The sequence below is a fragment of the Coptis chinensis genome, chromosome 3 (genome assembly GCF_015680905.1).
Source record: "Coptis chinensis isolate HL-2020 chromosome 3, ASM1568090v1, whole genome shotgun sequence".
In the NCBI taxonomy this organism is placed as follows: Eukaryota; Viridiplantae; Streptophyta; class Magnoliopsida; order Ranunculales; family Ranunculaceae; genus Coptis; species Coptis chinensis.
The window spans coordinates 35305649-35317674 of NC_141458.1; the positions used below are offsets into that span (position 1 = coordinate 35305649).

Genomic DNA, 12026 nt, shown 5'->3' on the forward strand with positions numbered 1-12026 from the left:
CTGTCGCATTCTTGTTCGCAAATCTAGAGGTTTGGATGCGGATGCGGAGCGACAATAGTAATGTCGCACGCCAGTACTAATGTCGCCCCAAGTTTTTTTTTTACTTTGACCAGCACCACGCGCCAGTAGTACTGGCGCCGCCACTACTAATGTCGCGCAAGTTATTTTTTTTACGCCGCGAGAGTTTTTTTTTTAACTTGGGGGCGACAGTGGTAATGTCGCGCGACATAAGTACTGGCGCGCGCCAGTACCAATGGCGCGCGTGGTAGGGTTTCTAATTGCATTTGCGGTCGATATTTGCGACCACCTAGAGTTGGTCGAAATTTGCGACCAGATTCTCCAAAAAATTTCTTCAAATTTGAAGAGTATACTACCACCACCTAGAGATGCTCTAAGATGTCAAACGCAAGGTTTGAAGTAGAGAAGTTTAATGACAAGAATAATTTTGGGATTTGCTAAGTCCAAGTTAAGGACATCCTTATCCAACAAGGTTTGTACAAGGCTTTGAAAGGGATTAAAGCAAAGTCGGCGATGATACCCGATGATGATTGGGAAGAGTTTGATCTCCAGGCTTGTTCATCTATCCAATTGTGTCTTGCAAATGAGGTCATGTATAATGTGATGGGAGAAAATACCGTCGCAAATATTTGGCTCAAGTTAAAGTCGATGCATACCAAGAGCATAACAAACAAGATGTACCTTAAGAAGCATCTTTATAGGTATATTATGGTGGATGGTTCAACGATGCAAGAGCACGTTAGTGAGTTCCGTCGACGCCTCTCAGATTATTTGAATATTGGCATGAAGATGGATGACGAGGATCAAGCGGCATGTTTAATATTCTCTTTGCCTGAAAGTTATGAGCATTTGATGACTACCTTTATGAACCGAGAAGATGTTGGTCTTGACAAAGTTCAAAATGTGTTTCTTTCTTATGAGTTAATTAAGAAGACACAAGTAGAGAATAGCATTGATAATGCACAAGGGTTAGTGGCAAGAGGAAGGTCGCATGAAAAGGCCTCTACAAGCAATGAGAAGTCTAGGTCCAAGTCAAAGAAGTCGTTGAAACATGTGAAGTGCTACAATTGTAGTGAAACGGGAAGGTAAGGTAAGAAGAAAGGTAAGGCTCAAGTTGAGGCAAGTTTTGCTTCGGGCTCTAAAGGGGATGATGTGAGTCTTTGTGTGTCCACATAAGACTATATGGCCGAAAGGTGGATTCTTAACTCCGGGTGTTCCTACTATATGTGCCTGAATAGAAAGTGATTTACTTTTTATGAGAGCATTGATAGGTGTTCTGTTTTGATGGGTAATCACCATGTGTGTAAGACGGTTGGGATTGGAACTATACGAGTCAAGATGCATGATGGTGTTGTGAGGACTCTAAATGATGTGGGACATGTTCCTGAGCTAAAGAAGAACATTATTTCTCTTGGTACCTTAGATTACAAAGGTCATAAGTTTGTGGGAGAAGGTGGAGTCCTAAAGATTATTAGTGGCTCTTTAGTTATTATGAAGGGCCAAAGACATGAAACCTTGCATACTTTGATGGGTAGTAGGGTGACTGGCAATGTAGCAGTTGGTACATATAGTGATGATTCCGAGTGCACTAAGATGTGACATATGTGTTTAGGGCATATGAGTGAACGGGGTTTGTCTGAGTTTGTGAAAGTGAGGGTTGTTGAAGAAGCCAAGTATGGGGTTTCGTAAGTATTATTGTGTCTATGGGAAGTAGTGCATAGTCAAGTTCAGTTCAAGCAAACACACGACAATGGGCATCCTTGATTATGTGCATACGGATGTTTGAGGACCCTCCAGAGTGGATTCAAAATGAGGTAACCGTTATTATGTCTCATTCATTGATAATCATACTCGCTATGTCTGGGTGTACATGATAAAAACCAAAGATGAAGTGTTTTAGATTTTTAAGAAGTGAAAGGCAAGGGTTGAGAATCGCACAGAAAGAAAAGTGAAGACTTTACAGTCTAACAATGGTACTGAGTATACTAATGGTCATATCCAAGAGTTTTGTGCGCAACATGATATTGCTAGACACTAGACAGTCAGGGGCATGCCTCAGCAGAATGGGATGGCAGAGAGGATGAATAGAACATTATTTGAAAGAGCGAGATGTCTGTTGTCTAATACTAGTCTTGGCAAAAAGTATTGGGTAGAAGCAATGTCCATGGTGTGTTACTTGTATGATAGGTCACCGGTTCCGGCAATAGATTGCAAGATACCTTATGAGGTGTGGTCAGGGAAATTTGCTGATTACAGTATTTTGTGAGTGTTTGGATCTACAGCTTACTACCATATGAGGGAAAGCAAGTTTGATCCTAAGCTAAAAAGATAATATTTTTGGGCTTCACAAATGGGGTAAAGGGATACAGACTGTGGTGTCTTGAAGACAACAATTTCCTGGTCAGCAGAGATGTTACCTTTGAAGAGACTTCAGTGCTAAACTTTAGCAAACCGGAGAAAGCTGGGTAGAGTGATGATTCTATGGAAACTCAAGCTACTGAGCTTGAGTTGTCTGATGCAGCAGATGATTGGTTGGTTCATAATGATGTCCAAGATCACGGAACCATACACCAACCTGAAGAAAAGCATGAGCATCCGCAACTTGAGTTGGCTAGCACTAGGCCAAAGAGACAAGTTAAGGAAGTCTACAAGTATGGGCATGATAAGCTGGTGAAACATTATGGTCAGATGGATCTAATAGCATATGCACTGAATATTGAAGGTGATGAGCCAAATAGCTTCAAAGAAGCTGTTAGAGATACACATTACAACGATTGGTTGGTAGATATGCAAGAAGAGATGGAATCTCTTGATAAGAATCACACATGGGACCTGGTTTTGTTGCCTAAGGGCAAGCGGGATATCGGTAGCAAATGGGTGTTCAGAAAGAAAGAGGTCCTTCCTGAGTTAGGTGATACCGGGTTCAAAGCAAGAGTTGTAGCAATAAAGGGTTTCTCACAAAAGGAAGAAGTTGATTATAATGAGGTTTTCTCACCGGTGGTCAAGCATACTTTTATCCATGTGTTATTAAGTTTGGTAGCTCACTTCGACTTGGAGTTGGAGCAACTTGATGTGAAAACCGCTTTCTTGCATGGCGACTTAGAAGAAGAGATCTATATGAGACAACCGGAAGGTTTTGTTGTTATTGAGAAAGATGATCATGTGTGCAAGCTAAACAGGTCATTGTATGGTTTAAAGCAATCACCAAGGCAATGGTACAAGCGCTTTGACACATTTATGATGAAACAAAAATATACCCGAAGTAAGTATGATTGTTGTGTTTACTTTCGTAGGCTTCGTGGTGATGACTTTGTTTATCTCTTGCTTTATGTGGATGATATGTTTATTACTTCCAAAATCATGGTGGAGATAGAAAAGTTGAAATCTCAACTTAGCTCTGAGTTTGAGATTAAAGACTTGGGTGGAGCTAAGAAGATATTGGGTATGGAGATTGAAAGAGATAGGAAGAAGCGAAGGCTAGTTGTATCTCAGAAGAAATACCTTTAGAAAATAATTTCTAGATTCGTTATGAAGAATGCAAAATCGGTTGCTACTCTTTTAGTTGGGCATTATAAGCTTTCAGCTAGGTTCTCTCCTAGCTTGGTGGAGGAGCAAGAGCATATGGCTCGAGTTCCTTATGCTAGTGTAGTGGGCAGTTTGATGTATAATATGGTGTGCACACGCTCAGACATTTCACAAGCTGTCAGTATTGTGAGTAGGTATATGGCAAATCCTGAGAAGCAGCATTGTGAGGTAGTGAAATGGGTATTGAGGTATTTGAAAGGTACCTTGGATGTGGGATTAGTTTATCGTGGAGATACCTCTCATGTCAGTGGTTATGTGGACTCAGATTATATAGGTGATCTAGACAGATGAAGATCGACTACTGGTTTTGTATTTATAATGCATGGTGCACCGGTTAGTTTGAGGTCTATGTTACATGCTACAGTGGCTCTATATATGATAAGAGCCCAAAACTGTAGTTTTAACCCTGTAATAGTCATACTTTTAGACCAATTATGTGAGTAATAATTAAGAGTTAATACTGATTACGTGTTTTTATGCATTTCAGGCTTCAAAGTCCATTATGTGCAGAAATGTGCCACTTTAGCGAGATAAAGGAGCAAAGGTCTGTTGCTAAGGAGTTCTGTGATTAAAGGCCAAGATTGAAGAAGACAAAGCCTTTCTAAAGCCCGGTCAAAAGCTGAAAAGTCGACGCGGGCAGAAACAGCACACAAAGTCAACGGAACTTCCAAAGGCCGTATCTTTGGACTCAGACCTCGGAATTGGGTCTACCTTATGTCAAAACGACTGGCTCGGAAAGAGCTTTCCATTGGTCCAAGCCTTGACCCAATCGGAGGAGCAGAAGTGCATGAAAAGTCTATTGAAGCCAACTGCAGCTAAAGAGGCCTTTTTGGACTGAAAGAATTGGGTTTTGGGCCTGATTCTCTGGCCCAAAACATGGCTCCAAGCCCATGCACGATTTTTGGATCTGAAAGTATAAAAATAAGAGCTTGACTCTTTGTTAATGGTAGATAGTTAGGTTAGAAAATAAGTTAGGTTAGGAAGCTAATATTAATGGAGTTTAGGGTTAGAAAAAGATAGATCTAGATCTAGTTTTGAGTTTTATCCCATTAATTAATTAGTTTTCATACCTTGTTTTAATATAGATTATTAAATCATTGTTACTTTTCATTAGATTAATAAAGTTAGTTGTTTTTTATAATCTAGCTTCATTTTCCATTAAACATCTATTGCAATTCATTGATGTCATTATTAGTTTAATTAAATTATTGCATGATTAGTTTCCATTGAGTTTAAATAAGCAAAGTTCAAATCTTGATATCATGTCTTGTTTGAATTCCATTGGGAATGATAGCGTAATGATTCTCGGCTAAACCTCCATTTGAGGGGGTTGAGAAGCCTTGATGAAAGCTTGATTCCGATTATCGTAGAGTCGTCGTAATTTCCTTTCCACTCTAGAAATGATTAGTTCACCATGAGAATGGGTGTAATCGTTTACATGCTAGGTATGAATTGGTATAAATGTCATGTGTAATTAGGGATTAGGAGTAACCATATTGTTCTGCGAAGCAGTTCAATTCGGATTACGATGATTCGTCGTTAGTAGGATTAAGTCGAGTTAAGGTGGAATCAATCCCCCTCTAACTCCTTATCATAGAATCAACGTAGCATTCTCATAGTTGTTCTAATAGTCGACTAGTTGCATCTTGTGGGTAGTTGCATCGTAGTCTAGTTGCCATTTCGTAAATCTCTCATTAGACTTTTTAGTTAAGATTACTTATACGTAGATAACACAGCATGCGGAAGGACTAGGAGTGGAACGAATCATCTACTCCACTATATCTCATAGGATTGAGAGTAAAATCTTTGATAAAATAGAGGTACATAAGATAGTTTTAGTTTACTTACGTTTTGAGTTTTATCATTCATTTCGTAGGTAAACTATCAATTTTATGTTTTATCAATATACTACAGAGGCAGAGTATATGGCAGTGGCAGAGGCAGTGAAAAAGACTTTATAGCTTCGAGGTCTTATGGATGATATGGGTTTTGAGCAGGACAGTATTTGTAACGCCTGTATTTAAAATACATATTTATTTATTTAAAATTCGTTGGATTGGATTTGAGATACGTGGGCCTGGTTTTTGGGCCCGAGTCTGTATTGGGCTTGGGTTTCAAACCCAAGTATATAATCACATTGTTCTAGAGAATAGGGTTCTTGGAGAATAAAAAAATAATAAAAATAGAGGCAGAGATAAAAGCTGGATTGCTGGAGGGTGGAGCGCGACGGTTCGGACGATGAGGGATTCATCGGGTTTAATACAGGTGAGTAGTTTAGTTTTCTAGTTCACGCTACACAGAGATAGCTTCACTGTCCCAAAAGGTTTTTCGCGCAATATGTTTTTATGTTTTATTGATTCTGCAGTTATTCTATAGTATGCTGCGGCCTCGTAGAATTGCTAAAATGGTTCATTGTTGGTTTATTGTTTTGGGTTGGACTACTGTTGAAACTATGTTAAGTGTGTTAATGGCATCATCAAGCCAAAAGAAGGAAAATCATCCTGTATACTATCTCTTTTTTTTCTGAACCTTTACAATGTTTAATATGGTGGTTGGGATACAAATTGGGCTTGTTGGTTTACTGGGTTGATGGAAGCTTGGAATAACTGTGTTAATGGCGCTGGTGATGGTGGGCTGGAGATTGGGTGTTGTTCGGAGCGGTGAAGGTTGGTCATGGCTGTTAATGGCGGCCAGAGAATCGCCCAGCCATGAACGAAATTCGATTGAATTGGTTAAGGTATTGTTGTGATTTTGGTTGTGGATTTGAATGGATTGTTGATAATTGGTTGAAGTGGGGTAGTGAGGGTGCGTGAGGGCTGTCGAGTGGAGTTTAGAGAAGCCATTAATGGCGGCCCGAAATCCTTTCCAGATCTAGTTTTGGTGAAATCTAGAGTTAAGCATTTGAGGTTTTTGTGTTAATTAAAGGTGTTGGGTTTTCCAATAGAAGTCGAACCAACTTGATGAAGAGGAGAGTTGGTGGCCGGCGCGTTTTGGTGGCTGGTGGTGGAGGAGGTTGTTGTAGCTGATGGAGAAGATGATCGGTTTGGGCCTTGGGCCGAACCAATCAGTTACTTGGGCCGGTTTCAGTTTTGGGCCTTAGCTTTAAATTGTTGGGCCAGACCGGTTTTGATATTAGTTAGTGGGTTGGGCCATTTTCTATTTGTTTAGTTTGGGCCAGTTTAATTTAAAGTTTTTGGGCCGGTTTCAATTCAATTTTTGGACAGAACCACTTAACTGTTTTGGGCCAGTTTCTAATATTGTTTGGGGCCAGTCCATAGGATTTAAAATAGAGATCCAAATGGGTCTTTCAACATTTAGACTTTCAGGTTCTAAGGTTTGGGCTTGGCCAGTTGGGTCCGAACCATTACCTTGGTCATGAGCCCATGAGCCATGCACATTGTCCTTAGCCATAAACCATGGCTATGACCCTGAACCTGTTGAACATAGAAACGACAGTTTGACTTCGACCATGATGTGTTGACTTTGACTTTGACCGTTGACTGTGGAATGTTGACTTTTTCCAGTTTTTCTCATATTTAAGAATATGAACAAATGTAGTAATAAAATATTGTCGGAAATTGTATAATTTTGTTTGTCTTTATCTAATTAAGATTTGACGTGAGTAGTGTGTAAAACCTATAATATATTGGCACGTAACAAGCAGGGAATTTTTATAGGACTTAGATATATACGTTTTTACGAGTATTAAATTATATACGGACTTAGATTCATGGACTTTGATTGTGGACTGTTGACTGTTTAATTATGTTACGTTTTTATATATTAAATTGTATGGACAAATCAAATGCTAAAATGTTGTCGAAGCTTGTAGAATTTGGTTGTCATTATCTAGGAAAGATTTGACGTTGATATTGTGTATATTTTGACACGTGACGAGATAGAAACTTTAGGAGCTATAATATTCCTAAAACGCTATAAAAATGTATGCGTTACGTTTGAAGCAATTGTGACATTATATAATATGTTGGGATATATATATTAAATGCAATAGTTTTGGAGACATAAATGTATAAACGCTCCATTATTTTATATGTGAGATGCTACTATGAGGTAGTATAGTATTGGTGAATATTTTCCCACGGGAGTGTGGCGTAGTGCAATAATATATTGGCACGTGAAAGAATAAAAGTGGTTATGAGATATAATGGAGATATTTGTAAATATTGTGGCTTAGTGCAATAAGGTAATGGACATGCATGTGATATAATGAAATGATTATGAGATATAAATGTATGACACTTGAATAAATTACGTAACGAAAATCCTAGAACCTAGCTACCACAACTCATGTGATTTGGCCCTTCTGGCGTTTCAGTAAATCTGAATGGCCTTCGGGCGTAAGTAATGTGATTAGCCCTTCTGGCGTTTCAGTGAATCTGAATGGCCTTCGGTGTAAGTAATGTGATTGGCCCTTATGGCGTTTCAGTGAATCTGAATGGCCCTTTTGGCGTAGCCAAATAGTAGCTTGATTATTCCGTTCGCAAAATAGAACGAGACGCGCGATATTTTATTCCGAATAGTGGCAGTACTTACATAATGGCTTTGGTGTGAAGGTTACCTGATGTGCGACATCCCGCTCAGGGTAGTTACGCACGGAGTGATTCATTATGTAAGGGGAGGCATGTGGATGTACATGTTCGGCGTTGGGAAGCGATTGTGGTAGCCAGGGAAACTAGGTAAGACATAGATACAACGTGATTTTAGGGACACGCAAAGAAAGCCTTAAATAATATAATTATGGTAATGTGTTGGTTAATAATGTATCTTTAGATAGATGATTGTATATAGTTTTGCAGAAGTGTAGGTCAAACTAATTACTTGGGCAGAGACGACCCACTCTGTTATTGAGCATGAAATGCGGTACAGATATAATATGTTTGGTTGGTTATAGTTTAGTTAGAACCTAAGGCGCCTCGTGGAGGAACTAAATGCCTTTTTATTATGTGTATGGTTTGTTGTGTGGTTAGTGGGAAGTTAAGGCGCCTCAGTGGAGGAACTACCTGCCTTGCTTACTTATTGTAGTTAAGAATTTCGTATTAGTTGTTGAAAGTTAAGGCACCTCGATAGAGGAACTAACTGCCGTATGGATTGTGTATATATATGTATAAGTATATGTTTTATTTTAGGGCTACTCACACCAGCATTTTTATAATGCTGACCCGATTTGCATGTTTGCTTATCGGGTGTGTTCATTAAATGAACATAGTTGATAAGTCTTGATAGGTTTAGTGTTGAAGAAGATTGGTTGTTGCTCGTGGTGTCGCATTTCAAGATAGGCTTTGTTTTCCTTTGAGGTGATATAGATTTTCAGTTGAGATAAGGTTATTTGCATTTTCATTTGTTAATTTTTGTAATGAAGAGGACTTTGGTTTAAGCTAAAATTTTTATTGGTTTTTAATTATCCGCATATTTAAACTGTTTATGGGTTTTTGGAAGTAGAGAGTGCGTCACACCTCGGAGATCGAAGAGTCGGGAACAAATAATATTTTTCCGAATTCTGTCGAAATTCGGGGTGTGACAGTATTGCTTTGTATTGTGATAGTCAGAGTTATATTCATTTGGCGAAGAACCAGGTTCATCATGCTCGGAAGAAGCATATTGGTATCCGCTATCACTTTGTACGGGATGTCGTTGAGGATGGTGATGTAATACTTGAGAAAGTGGGCACCAAAGACAACCCTGCTGATATGTTGACTAAGGTTGTCACCGGAGTTAAGTTCCAACATTGTTTGGACTTACTCCAAATTCTACATGTTTAATGAGAGCCCTTTGTGGGTATGGCCTTTCGGGGCGATTGACGACGAGTTCGCGATGTAGTTTGAAGACTAGTGACTCTGGGTGGATCTTGTGTTCGGCTCGGTTTTATGTGTTAAAATCTCACCGAGATGGAGAATGTTGTTTTCATTACTGTTCATTTTTTGTTTGAGAGAAAATGGCACACGCGCTCAACTATAGCCATCCCAAAGGGCGCACCCATGCCGTGAAAAAGAAGTTAGTTTTTTTTTTTTAGTTTTCGCAAAACAATAGTACTGGAAGTTGGAAAAAACAAGGGTGCGCGCACTCTAATATGTCTTTCCCAAGGCGCGCACGCTCCCTAGCCTCCACACATCAGGTTCCGAGATTTCGCCAGTAAATCGAGATTGTGTTTTCTACACTGAAATTTCGACCCACTATAAAAATAAGTGTTTGGATTTTGACCTAATGATCTTTGGCAAATAGTGAGAGAGATCTTGAGAGAACAAAAGAGAGATTTGAGAGAGAACAATCTTTGTGATTGTTGAGTGAATCATTCTAAGTGAGTGAAAAGAAAACTCCTCTTTGTAATTTTCTACCTAGTTCATTTAATATATCATTGAGCTCGCCGGTGGACGTAGGCACATTACCTAACCATGTATATCTAGTCTTGTGTGTGAGTGCATTCTTTACCTTATTCTCTACTATTGATTATATTTATGTTGTTGTTGATTTTGGGTTGTTGTTTGGAGAGTTGTTGAATACTTTGTTGGTAGTTTATTGTGATAGCTTCCGCGTTAGATGCATCAAGATTATAAAAGAATGGTTTAAAAACTTACATAATGTTTATAAACGGGAAGGATTAAGGCTAAGATCCTGTAAATGCACAAATTTAACAAAATTCGATTAAATTTGTCCATTTACATATCCTAACATGTTCGATCCAGCTTGTGTATTTAAGCTGTACCTATGTCCTAACGATTTCGTTACGGAATTGTCCTCTTGTCAATTGTCATCATAGACTTCAATAAGAACTTACTAAAAGATCGTGCCATGTTACTAACTCTTTGTTTAAGGCGACATAGACTTGAGATTGAATTATCATAGATTAGTCAGTCAGAAAGATCTAATAACGATCACCAATGTGCTTGCATGTGACTCCAAAAATATCGTTTTTCATTTGTTCCTAAGCCTAGCTTTCTAGAAGTAGTTTCTTGTTAACTAGACCAAATATTCTGGATATTTCACATGGACCTCTATGATAAAATATTGAATTATAGAGGGTAGGAAAACGATCGACGTTAATTATTTTATGTGATCGATCTCATTCAATCCAGAAACTTGCTTAAAGAAACAGTCACTCAAATACAGTTATATCTACTGCCTAGTGTCCTCTGTCCAATAAAATTTCAAGTTCAAATGACTCTATGAGCTAAGGGTCTGTTCTCATGAACACAACTTCATCATGCCATTAGATTCCATATGATTGATTTCGTTATATTACCTGAGTGTTTGTTGTTCTTTGTTTAATTTGCAAAATCCAAATACGGATTGTTGCAACTCAGATATGATTAATATATTATGTCTAAATATAACATCAGCGGGCATTTGGTCTAGTGGTATGATTCTTGCTTAGGGTGCAAGAGGTCCCGAGTTCAATTCTCGGAATGCCCCCTCTCTTAGCCTAGCCCTTATAGCTCAGTGGTAGAGCGTCAGTCTTGTAAACTGAAGGTCCGCAGTTCGATCCTGCGTGAGGGCATTTTTTATTTCTTTGTGTCAAATCAACCCCAATTTCAAGAATGTTTTACAGCCCAATATCGGATCTTTTCTGGATTGCAATCCTGAATACAAGCCCAGTTCTAATGAAGCAGAACCAGCAAGAAACATTTTAATATCTCAATTAATTCCAGTTCAATTAAACGCATACCATAAGTAGTTTTAATTTTGGTGACTTAATGTTGGTAGTGGGGATCTCCAATGTGGGGTGTAGAATTATATTTTTACATGGGCTCTACCATTAGGATTTTACAACTCCAATTGCACACTAATGTATATAGTATAAATAATATTTATTCTATAATTTTCCAATTGAGAGATGTAAAAAAATTTAATTTTAAACTCGGACGTCACTCTTTTATACTCGGACATCCGAGTTTAGAATCCACAAATCAACACCTTAGAATTAAAGACGGACATCACTAGGAGCAACGTCCGAACATATTTCAAATCCGCGACGTCCGAGCTTTTTATCAATTTATATCCGGATAGGGAATTCTCCACTTGCTCTATGTAAATACCAAAATGAGTTTATTTATGACACACTATAATATTACACCAAATAATGATATTATAGCCAAGCTAATCTATAGGAACTGGAGAAGGTTTTGAGTGTTTGTTAATGGATGTTTTCCTTGGTGGAAGATGCCTACGTATCCAGTTAGAGTAAAGGATCCGGTATCAAGCCATCGTAGTCATAAGGTTGACTTTTATAGATCTGATGTGAGGGTCCGAATCATAATGGCAATAAATGGAATCATAATGGCAATAAATGGGTTCTGGCCGAGAGAGTGGTTAAGCAGTACGGAGTGGTATGGCTGAATAGTGTAATTGGTGGAGAAGTATGGTTGTTGCAGTGTGATGGTGGTTCTAAGCATGGTGGAGGAGTGGTA

The 12026-nt window shown here is 38.6% G+C and overlaps 2 non-coding genes across 2 annotated transcripts; both read left to right on the forward strand.

Annotated features, from left to right (window-relative positions):
* The first annotated feature begins 10959 nt into the window (after positions 1-10959).
* On the forward strand, positions 10960-11031 carry TRNAP-AGG (transfer RNA proline (anticodon AGG)). The gene has a single exon. It is a non-coding gene; the product is annotated as a tRNA-Pro (tRNA).
* Positions 11032-11044: 13 nt separating this feature from the next.
* TRNAT-UGU (transfer RNA threonine (anticodon UGU)) lies at positions 11045-11116 on the forward strand. The gene has a single exon. It is a non-coding gene; the product is annotated as a tRNA-Thr (tRNA).
* The last annotated feature ends 910 nt before the right edge of the window (positions 11117-12026 follow it).